This window comes from Branchiostoma floridae, unplaced genomic scaffold (assembly GCF_000003815.2).
Source record: "Branchiostoma floridae strain S238N-H82 unplaced genomic scaffold, Bfl_VNyyK Sc7u5tJ_1550, whole genome shotgun sequence".
NCBI classification, from domain to species: domain Eukaryota; kingdom Metazoa; phylum Chordata; class Leptocardii; order Amphioxiformes; family Branchiostomatidae; genus Branchiostoma; species Branchiostoma floridae.
Genome location: NW_023365750.1, coordinates 171184 through 183661, shown reverse-complemented (window position 1 = coordinate 183661; position 12478 = coordinate 171184). Strand labels below are relative to the sequence as shown.

Sequence of the window (12478 nt, the reverse complement as noted above, 5' to 3'; positions counted from 1 at the left end):
GTGCAAAAATGGAACTCTTCTGCTTAAGATGACTAAGCATCCTAAGCTACTAATTACACGTATGAGCAAAAATGAATCGTACAACCCCCTTCCCTGCAAGAATGGACTCAAGTGCACCCAATGTAGAAGGGTAAGATAGACCAGTCCAAAAACACTTCCGCTAAGAAATGGAATTTTGAATCATCAGCCGTCCAAAACTGAAAGAAATCCCCCCCCCCCTTTGCAAGAATGGACTCTACCTGTTATACCCCTGTGCAAAGTGGAGCGATCCAAAAATACATCTGCTAAAATAGGACTTTGACATACTAGTAATCACCAAAGTCCAGAAATACATGGCCTTTTCTATAATAAGCAACCCAGTCCAAAACTGAATTTTTTTAATAGTCCCCTGTGCATGAATGGACTCATCCATATTACATCAGGCTTGCTGATTGGCTGCCGAATCCTCAGGTACAGTCTTCAGGTGGGGTCAAGTTCCATTCAACAAATGGAATTCGGAATCATCACCCATGTCCAAAAATGAAGTTTTTAAAAATCCCCCCTATGTGCAAAAATGGACTGTCCCAGCAGTAGCCATATGTCAAGTGGATCAGTGCAAAAACACTTCCGCTAAAAAAAGCATTGGCATTATCACCAAAGTCTTAAAGTAAATTTTAAAAAACACCCCCTGACCAACGATGGACTCTTCCAGCAAAATAACCTTGCTCATTGGCTAATAATTAATTAGATTTACCTTGTCCCCCCAACCACCTGGAGGAACATGGACTAGGTAGGTATGTAGATGATTGGATCTACCAGAAACACCTGTGGCTTCCAGAATGACCTAGAGGTCGTTGACCTCGGCACTTCCACCTCACAAATCCAAAATTCTCCCACAAAAACCTCCATAATGAGCCATTTTGAAGTGATTTATACCAAATATTATGCATGGATCCTTTGAATAAGTACCTAGGGCACCTCTGTGCTAAATTTCAGGTCATTTGGATGTAATACCATGGTACAGGGGGCCTAAATATAAAGTTGTGGTCCAAAAATTGCAATAAAACCTCAATAAAATCATTTTAGAAGCAGATATGAATAAAATGAAAAAAACACCTAAGGGTATTGGCCCACTCTACCCTTGTGCCAAATTTCAAGTCATTCGGTCCAGGAACGACGGAGTTGATTCGATTTGAAGATTTGACAGGAGAAAGAAAGAAAGAAAGAAACATTACGAATACAATATATTTCACCATACCTATGGTATGGCTGAAATATAATTAAGTCCCTAGCACTGTCTCAGATAACACATATCATGGCTACATCACCCTGGGTTGTTAAAGTTGAAAAAAGGGATTTAAATCTTAATTTTTTAATGAACAGATGAATTCAAAAGACAGAATCAAAATAGGTTATTAGCCAGCCCACTGAATTGGCAGAACTAAATAAAAATTTAGGCCGGACGTGACGGCCGATATACTTTGTTTTGGCCCAACGTTATAGGGGCTTAGCATTAAACCGAAGTTCTCTTCGAACAACCAATCAGCGTTCAGAGATTAGAACGCTGAATCATTCTTGACAGAGGTAGAAGAAGGACAGTTTGAAATCTCCCGAGCTCCCCGTCCAAAGTGGGAAGTTAATCGCTTGTTTTTGTGAGTTTATCGCTCGTTGTCGTGAAATGGAAATCTTATCTTTTTTTGTTTCGTGAATAGTCTCTTTTTGGGGATTCCTAACGATGGATTTGAACGTTGTTGCGGTAAGTGTCTGAGGTTCCTATCTTGGAATTGGTAACGTTCGATTCCACAATATGAGTTTGGAAACTGTCCAGGCACATGTACACTGATGCCCCGGTTTTTTTTCTTATCCATATAAGTCTTGAGTCTTTATGTAGCATGTGTTTGTTCACAGCGTATTTCAGTCACTAGTCCACTCATAGCAAGCCGAGAATCGAAAAGCAGACGATTGATTGTCGAAAGAACTGTTGTCAGCGTGGATGACGAAAATGCCATGGAGTCTTTCACAAAACAATATGTGAAAATGATTTCCATTTTGGTTTGTAAACTTTCTCGTATTTGTCATGTTTTATGCCAGTCAATAAAAGTTGCTGGTATTCCCACCAAGAAATATGTTGTGTGGAGTTATTATGGGTTCTTTCTGGATATAATAACGGCCGAGAAGGTAGGCATAAATTCATTTTTGTGGAGCAAAAATATGTTAAACCTAAAATGCCAGATTTCCTGAAAACTATGAAGCTAAGGAATTTCAATATCAAATGCCCCTTCCATCTTAAGCTACAACTATCCATTGTTATGAAATGAAAAAAAAATGACTGTAAATGATACCTTGTTGTTTTGTTAACATATATCTTAAAATGTTCTATGACAATAATGACAACAATATTTATGACAAAATTGAGAGAAAGACTTGTATGGACGAAGCACAATTGCTGTTTATACATGGCAATCGTTTTATGTGAATTAACACATACCTAATACTAGCCACGTTAACCATTTTTATTTAGACTAGTATATATTATCCTTACTAAAAGCGATGTGGGTAAACATATATATTTGGCTGTCTGTCGACGACATTTTTTAGCATCTACCTTGAAAAATCATGTGAGATAGTGGCGCTCTGAGATTGAGGTGTTGTACGCTGGTGCCTTTGCAGACTCTGGTACACCGCCGGCCTCAGATCCTGGTAATGACCGCTAGGTTGGACCGGAAGCGTAGGCACGGGCAATGGTGCCATGGGATAGGAGTAGTAGACGTCACTTCCGGTCCCGGATCGCTGAGACACCGCCCTGCCTTGCAGAGCGCGGACGTCTTCGTACACTGCCTCCGCTGTAACAGTGCAGACGAGTGAAGATTTTAATGCTTAGTTGTCTTGTAATTGGATTTAGACGTTCTTTTGATAGATTTTTAAATATGAAGCAATGTTGATCAGTAATGTCTGACAGGAACACTAGCAACTCAAATTTCCAATAACGTTGTAAATTGAAAAAAAAAAGTAAAACTACATAAAACTACAGTAAAACTAAAACACATACATCTAAATTTAAAATCTCATATCACATTGTCTTGAATTTTAAGTAAAACGTGTATTAAGAAGAGAATCTGGCATTCCAAAACCACATTTTTGAATGATTGAAGATAACATTTTTTTAATATAGACTATTGGACATGTACTTTACTTCGATGAAGATTAGACTTCCATGTAATACAATATGCCAAAAGACATTGTCACTGACGAAAAACAACAGATATTGTTTGAAATGTTTGTCTGATCGATGACCGTTTCCAACATCATATCCAGCTGCTTTTTGGTGTACATGTACTATACCTATGTTATGTTCTTTGTTCTTCTCCTTCCGGCAACATAGAATAAGAAGTGTAACAGCGCCCACTAGCAGCATTCCACCGACAATACAGCCGACTGCGATACCCACCACAGCTCCGACTCCAAAAATGGGCCTTTCTGTAAAAGGAAGCATTTGACTTAATGAGTAAATAGACCAATATGATTATAAAGCAATGGCACTTCGGCCATTACTGAACAGAAACGGTGGGCGTTATAAAATTACTGGCACGTTTGACCAATTGCTGACGTCACATATCCACAAGATCACGTGTTAATAAAGATCACGTGCCTATATCTCCCGTGAATTTCCGTTCTGAAGTGATTGGTCATCAATAGTGGTCGTTAAAAATTCGCTTTCTACAAATGGATAGAGAAGGAGTAACAAAAATGTGTATGGATGTTAAAGACGAGTTACTTACCTGTTTGGCAAGTATCTCCTTCATGGTCAGCCGAACACACGCATAGGAAGCCACTGTCCCTATCAATGCAAGTTCCTCCATTTTTACACGGATTGGGACTACAAAAGTCAACTTCTGCAAATAACAAGATTGTACCGATTTCTGATTATCGTTAAAGCGGAATAAATCCAGATAAATATTGGACAACCTAGAAATACTATTATCTATCAATACTGCATTTAAACAATAAACAGTCCTTTGCACATTTCAATAAGTCTAACATTTAGACATTCAGTACTTGTATATCTGTCAAACACGCCTTACGTGTGCATGTTGGGACAGTGTTGCTCCATGTTCCGTCTGCTTGGCACGTCACAAAAGAGACTCCATTCAGTTGGTATCCCGAGTTACAGGTGACTGTAACCTGGTTCGGGTAGGAGTAAGGTCCGGGAGGACTCAGCGCTCCGTAAGTTGGGGCCGTCAACGCCGGACATGGTCTGGCTACATTTGTAAATGAATGGTCAATAACCTTTTATTTATAGATCTATTTCTGTACTCAAGATGCAAGAGAATGCGTTCTATAACCTACGTCTACAGGTTTTAACTTGATTCTGATTTATTTACAAGATTTCAATGCACTATAATACATGACCAACAACTTTTAATATAGGGCTCTATGTACAAAACGATGCCCTTTACTCTTTATCTTTCTATCATGTTTTTAATAAAGAAATGAAAGAAAAATTGTCTAATTTACCATGTACATATGTCAAGTAAAAAAAAGCTGTCAAAACCAAGACTTCCTTGTACTTCTTAAGTGATAACATCAGGCACACTGAGACTAACTTTGAGCTGATGGTATATATCAACTAAAATTTTATCTTACGTGTGCATGTTGAAACAGGATAAGTCCATGTTCCGTCAGATTGGCACGTCGCGGTAGCAGTGCCGTTCCGTACGTATCCCGAGTTACACGTGAATGTTACCGTATTCCCATAGGAGGTTGCTCCAGTAGGGGGCGTCCGTGCTCCGTTAGTTGGGGCCACCAACGCCGAACATTGCCCGACTGAAAGTTCAAGAATATTTCATTGCGTTATATGTTTATATTGAAGATGCCCAAAAGAAGTCACCTTTTGATTCTTGACTATCAGTCAGATATAAATGACAGGACATATACTACATTCTCACTTATAAAAATCCAACTGACTTAGCTAGCATAAATAAACTTGCAGATCGACTTGCGTGTTTGTGTGCATGTTGGAACTGGTTTGCTCCATGATCCGTCATTTTGACACGTCGTAGTTTCAGCGCCATTCCGTACGTGTCCCGCGTTACAGGTGAACGTAACCGTGACAGGGTAGTTGTGTGGTGCGGCGGGACTCAGCGCTCCGTCAGTTGGTGCCGTCAAAGCTTGACATGGTCTGGCTGTAATGATAAAATAAAATTGATACCTTATAGACTCTAGATACTAATAATGCATGGAAAAACATGTATACCAAATTTTGAGTCTTAAAAACAGGACACCTATTTTTCTTTGTGTAAAGTTACTCTCAGCTAGAAAAGTTAAGTTAGGACAGGCAAACGGTCCAAGAGAATTCAGCGCCCCATAAGTTGGCGGTCATGGTTCGCTGAAATAGTACTCATTACAGGCATCTCTCTTTCTGTACTGTAAGCGTTCAGAACGACGCAAATTAATCTACACCTGCTTATCATGTTTTGAATTCGGAAAGAAAACTTCCTTCTAATACACTCTTTTACTATCTGGTTAATATATCAACTTGCAAGTCGTCTTACGTCTGCATGTTCCAACAGGGTTGCTCCATGTCCCGTCAGCTTGGCACGACACAGGAGAGACTCCGTTCAGCTGGTATCCCGAGTTACAGGTGACTGTAACCTGGTTCGGGTAGGCGTATGGTCCAGCCGGGGGACTCAGCGCTCCGTTAGTTGGAGCAATCAGCATCGGGCATTGTCTGGCTGAAATGATCAATAACAGTTTATTACGGAGACATATTTCTGTAAAAAAATGCAAGAGAATATACGTCCGATAAACTACATTTTGCTCTCTGCATCTATAAGGTCCAAGACTTCATTGCACCGTAAAAATTGTCAACACCGTTTTATTTCGCTGAAGATTAACAAAACTACGCCTTCCAATATAATCCTACCTTTCACGTTTTGGATAAACAAAAGTAATAAAGGTGTCTAGTCTACCATTTACATATTACGTACTTGTCAATTTGAAACTCATCCTATGTGTGAATAGTACGAACACTAAGATTCAATGGAAATCGGAATTGTCTTACGTCTGCATGTTGGAACAGGATTACTCCATGTTCTGTCAGCTTGGCAGGTCACGGTAGCAGCGCCGTATAGGACGTATCCCGAGTTACAGGTGAACGTTACTGTATTCCCGAAGGAGTTTGCTCCGGTAGGGGGCGTCCGTGCTCCGTTGATTGGGGCAGTCAACGCCGAACATTGCTCGACTGAAAGTTCAAGAATCTTTCATTGCGTTATATTTTTATATTGAAGATGCCCAAAAGAAGTCAAAAAAGCGTTCAGAACGACGCAAATTAATCTACACCTGCTTATCATGTTTTGAATTCGGAAAGAAAACTTCCTTCTAATACACTCTTTTACTATCTGGTTAATGCCTGTATGCTTCAGTTCGCTGGCCATTGCTAGCCTTTATATCAACTTGCAAGTCGTCTTACGTCTGCATGTTCCAACAGGGTTGCTCCATGTTCCGTCAGCTTGGCACGTCACAGGAGAGACTCCGTTAAGCTGGTATCCCGAGTTACAGGTGACTATAACCGTACTTGGGTAGGAGTATGCCGGTCCGGGAGGACTCAGCGCTCCGTTATTTGGGGCGGTCAGCGTCGGACATTGTCTGGCTGAAATTTTCAATAACGTTTTATTAACGAGATTTATTTCTGCACTAAAATGTCCTACAAAGTTCGTCTGCTGTATGTTTTTTAAAGTCCATCAATAAGTTTATCTTTTTATTTCACTTCCTTGCACATTAAAAAATGGTTAATAACCCTTTTAAATATGCCTTTAAATCTATACTAGTCTATCATGTTTTGAATAAAGAAAAGTTTCTAAAAATTTTTTTTACCATTTATATGACATGACAAAATCGTCTTACGTGTGCATGTTGGTATAGGATTACTCCATGTTCCGTCAGATTGGCAAGTCGCGGTAGCAGTGCCGTTCCGTACGTATCCCGAGTTACAGGTGAATGTTACCGTATTCCCATAGGAGGTTGCTCCGGTAGGGGGCGTCCGTGCTCCGTTAGTTGGGGCCGCCAACGCCGGACATTGTCCAACTGAAAGTTTAAGAGCCTTTCATTTGAGATATATGTTTATATTGAAGATACCCAAAAGATGTCGCCTTTTGATCCATGGCTATCAGTCATATATTAATGAATGAAAGACCTCTATTGTACATTCATGCCTCGACGGGCTAGGTACAGGTCACTGATAACAGACATGACTGATAACAGACATAACAAACATATGCAAAAACAGCAAGATACAATTAACTAGCTGAAGGTACTAAGCTAACAGGATGGTCGACATCTTCTCGCTTCTTTGTACAGGTGTAGATATAGGAACAGATAATGTTTGATATACAGGGTTTGTCTAGGCGCATCAAAAATAGAAATTTATCCGTTGCATTAAGGTGTTCAAAATATGGGAACTCTTTTCTTATATATTCATAAAGCACAATCCGTTCATTATGGTACATTAATGACAGGCCATGTCTTTTCGGCCTAATACTACATTCTTACTTTTAAAAATCCGACTGACTTCGCTAGCAGAAATAAATTTGCAGATCGACTTACGTGTTTGTGTGCATGTTGGAGTAGGGTTGCTCCATGATCCGTCAGCTTGGCACGTCGTAGTTTGATCGCCGTTCCGTACGTATCCCGTGTTGCAGGTGAACGTAACCGTGACAGGGTAATTGTACGGTGCAGCAGGACTCAGCACTCCGTTAGTCGGGGCCATCAAAGCTTGACATGCTCTGGCTGAAATGATAAAATAAAATTGATACCTTATAGACCCTATATACTAATGATGCATGGAACAACATGTATGGTAAGTTTTGAGTCTTAAAAACTGGACGCCTATTTTTCTTCGAGTAACGTTACTTTTAGCTAGAAATGTAAAGTTATAGGGCAGGCATACGGTCCAAGAGAATTCAGCGCCCTATTAGTTGGCAGTCATATTGTCGCTGAAATAGTACTCATTACAGCTATCTCTCTTTCTTGCAAGTCGTCTTACGTGTGCATGTTGGAGAATGGTTGCTCCATGTTCCGTCAGCTTGGCACGTCGTAGTTTGATCGCCGTTCCGTACGTATCCCGTGTTACAGGTGAACGTAACTGTGACAGGATAGTTGTGCGGTGCGGCAGGACTCAGCGCTCCGTTAGTTGGGGCCGTCAAAGCTTGACATGGTCTGGCTGAAATGATAAAATAAAATTGATACCTTATAGACTCTAGATACTAATAATGCATGGAAAAACATGTATGCCAAATTTTGAGTATTAAAAACAGGACACCTATTTTTTGTGTAAAGTTACTCTCAGCTAGAAAGGTAAAGTTAGGGCAGGCAAACGGTCCAAGAGAATTCAGCGCCCTATTAGTTGGCGGTCATGGTGTCGCTGAAATAGTACTCATTACAGGCATCTCTCTTTCTTGCAAGTCGTCTTACGTGTGCATGTTGGAGAAGGGTTGCTCCATGTTCCCCCAGCCTGGCACGTCGATGTAGTTGCGCCGTACAGTAAATATCCCGAGTTACAGGTGAACGTTACTGTATTCCCGAGGGACGTCGCTCCGAGAGGACTCAGTGCCCCGTTATTTGGGGCCGTCAAAGTTGAACATTGTCCGTCTGAAATGTTCAATAACATTTTATTACGGAGATATATTTCTGTACAGAAAAAGCACAGGTCATACTACTTCTTTCTGATATGTTTACATACTAGCACATCAAATCGTTCAAAATTGCCAGTAGACATCAATTTGCGAGTTGTCTTACGTATGCATGTTGGAGTAGGGTTGCTCCATGATCCGTCAGTTTGACACGTCGTAGTTGCAGCGCCGTTCCGTACGTATCCCGTGTTACAGGTAAACGTAACCGTGACAGGGTAGTTGTGCGGTGCGGCAGGACTCAGCGCTCCGTTAGTTGGGGCCGTCAAATCCGGACATTGTCTTCCTGAAAAAAAAAAGATTTTAACAGTCTTTTATAGAAACCTTAACCATGTTAGGGCTCAAACCATGTTAGGGCTCAAATCAAAATTTCGTATAACGTTTGAAAAACTTACGCTAGAAACAAAAAAAAAACTTTTGCTAAAGATTTAGTTTTGTACCAAGCTTGTGATAATAAGTTCATCATCAACAGCATACTAGTAATTACCAGTAACTGTCATTACCAAACTAATCTTACGTTCGCACGTTGGAACAGGGTTGCTCCATGTTCCGTCGGCTTGGCATGTCGTATCAAAAGCACCGTTCCGTGCGTATCCAGAGTTACATGTGAACCTGATCACGTCCTGGTAGGAGTTCGATCCGGTAGGGGGCGTCCGCACACCGTTAGCTGGGGCCGTCAACATCGGACACCTCGCTGAAATCGATAAGTTGTATTGTTTAGGAATCTTTCAAGGATCTACATAATTATGCTGTTTAGAACAGCATTTATTTCGAAAGATTTGCGCGGCACCTTGAGCAATTTTTAGTAAATTTCGAAACTGGACGCTCTATTGGTCAGAAACTTTATTTAATTATGTTTATGTGTATAAATTATACTACATTGAAAATATTCGACTTACGTCTACACATTGGAACATGGTTGCTCCATGTTCCGTCAGCTTGGCACGTCACAGGAGAGACTCCGTCTAGGTCGTATCCCGCGTTACAGGTGAACGTGACCTGGTTCAGGTATTGGTTCGATCCGGTAGGGGGCGTCCGTGCTCCATTGGTTGGAGCATTCAACACAGGACATTGTCTGGCTGAAACAACCAATGACTTTTTCTTACGGGGCTCTTTTGTGAATGCACAAAACAATGCCTATCATGTAATTTAAGTCTAATATGTTATAATACATTATTTATACCAGACAATTTGCTTGTTATATTCCCTCTGTTGTCTGCTTAATGTGGAATTTAATAGGCATTCTGGTTCATATCAACTTGGAAGTCATCTTACGTTCGCATGTTGGAACATTGTTGCTCCAAGTTCCGTCAGCTTGGCACGTTAGAGGAGAGACTCCGTTCAGTTGGTATCCCGAGTTACAAGTGACTGTAACCTGGTTTTGGTAGACGTATGGTCCAGTCGGGGGATTCAGCGCTCCGTAAGTTGGGGCAATCAACGCCGGACATTGTACGGCTGTAATGGTTTATTAAGGACCTTTAAGACATGCACATAGAGCGACATATTTATTGAATTGTTTATAGCAGCTCTCTCACCAACATCTAGTGTATGTTTGTGCAATGCACAATTGGATTATAGTCGTCATTTTGTGGCAACCTTTCTTAATATTTTCTCGCTATTAGAATTTTTGCCTCTGAAAACTACATTTTTGCTAGAAATTACTGGTAATAATATTTTCAAACTCATCTTACGTGTGCATGTTGGGACAGGGTTGCTCCATGTTCCGTCAGCTTGGCACGTCACAGGAGAGACTCCGTTTCTTTGGTATCCCGAGTTACAGGTCACTGTAACCTGGGTTGGGTAGAAGTATGGCCCGGCAGAACTCAGTGCTCCGTTTGCTGGAGGGGTCAACGCCGGACATTGCCTGGCTGAAAAGTTTTAACAGACTTGTTCAAAAACCTTTTGAGGAAAAGGTATACAGAGCATTGTCTTTTGCCAACTCATGAGATACATGTAGTAACAAGTGTTTAATATGCTCTCCCCATTGCTAATTTCCATCTCGTACAATGTTAAGGTAGTTATCTGGTATATTTACTAGCACGCTCTGTGCACAAAGTGATGTTCAATGGCGTGGGTGCAAATAAACGAGGGGCGATCAATAAGTCCACGGCCTCACCCAGAAATAATAGGCACAACTCAGATTTTTAAGCATATATATATAGATGTCAAGTATAAAGTCGTATATGAATGTGTACAAAAATTCAAAGTAGTGTGATCATTACTTTGCAGGTGACACCCAGTATCGTTAGATAAGGGAGAAGGACAAAAAACGTGGCTGCGACCTGAGGTGTGCAGGTCAATTTGCGCTGCTGGAAGTTAGAAACCCAATTCTTTTTGAGTGAAATAGGAAGAGAATCATTATCAAACATTTTGACATTTTTTTTTTGTTAATGAGAAAGAATCTACGGCATGGGAACTCGACCCACATATGTTGTGCTTATTATTTTTGGGTACTGAGGACTAATTGGTCACCCTCGTATATTAGGCTTCAGGGTTTGAGTTCTAACTTGTGCTGATATGCACTTTCTTTTTTTTTCAACATTTTTTATCATTTATCACGTCTGTTTGCATACCATCCTATATATAATGCACCGATCTGAGGGGCCATTTGAGTTCCTCTGCTCTCATTACTATAGTGTATACGTAGTTGTTTGTCAAAACATCTTACGTGTGCATGTTGGGACGGGATTGGACCACTGCCCGTTAGCTTGGCACCTGGTGTCAAAATCCCCAACCCGTACGTAGCCGTTGTTACAGGTGAAGGTGATCGTGTCCTGGTACAGGTTCGCTCCGGTCGCGGGTGTCCGAATTCCATTAGTTGGGGCCGTCAACGCCGGACATTGTATACCTGAAATGATCAAAACATTTATTACTTTTTATCGATTTTAACATGAATATGCGCAGATCGACGCCTGTTGACGTCGACGAACGGATTGTGTCTAAATATCATCTTCTGAATACTGTATATGTATACAACAATTAGATGGACAGTGCTATAAAGTATACTATTATAACCATGCAAGTCGTATAACACATGCTGGTCGTTTCATCAGATTGACACATTACAGGTAAGAACCCGTTCAGTTGGTACCCCCAAATTACACGTGAACGTAACCGTGTCCTGGTAGGAGTTCGCTTAGGTCGCTCACTTTTAATTTGCTCTAACTACCATAGTGCAGGTATCTACATATTAACTACATTTTGCTAGAAATGGTCTGTATATATGAGTGTCAAATTCAACTTACGTGTGCATGTTGGAACAACGCTGCTCCATGTTCCGTCAGCTCGGCACGTTAAAGGAGAGGTTCCGGTTAGTTGATATCCCACGTTACAGGTGAACGATATCGTGTTCGTGTAAAAGTTTGAACCGGTAGTAGGTGACCGAGCTCCGTTAGCTGGGGCCGTCAACGCCGGACACTGTCTGGCTGAAATTTTCAATAACATTTTATTACGCGGATCTCATAATGGAAATATTTCTGTGCTTATAAGAAAAAAAGCAACGGGTTTGAATCTATGACCGTCTATAATGCTTTTTACAAAATGTGCCTTCATTTCTCTCTTAATCGTCTGATAAGTGTCAGTATGATACACTTTCGTGAACACAGCTAGCACATATGAACTAGACAGTCATCTTACGTGTGCATATATGAACAGGGTTGCTCCATGTTCCGTCAGCTTGGCACGTGGCACCAGAAGCACCGTTCCGTACGTATCCGTTGTTACAGGTGTAGCTGACTGTTACTTGGTAGTTTTGCGATCCGGTAGGACTTATCACTCCGTTAGTTGGAGCCGTCTGAGCCGGACATTGAATAGCT

The 12478-nt window shown here is 41.0% G+C and overlaps 1 long non-coding RNA gene across 1 annotated transcript; it reads right to left on the bottom strand.

Moving 5' to 3' along the window:
* Positions 1-3764: 3764 nt before the first annotated feature.
* LOC118408055 lies at positions 3765-4795 on the bottom strand. The gene is made up of 3 exons (XR_004830239.1): positions 4624-4795; positions 4062-4238; positions 3765-3872 (listed from the first exon to the last, which is right to left on the bottom strand). It is a non-coding gene; the product is annotated as an uncharacterized LOC118408055 (long non-coding RNA).
* Between the last annotated feature and the right edge of the window lie 7683 nt (positions 4796-12478).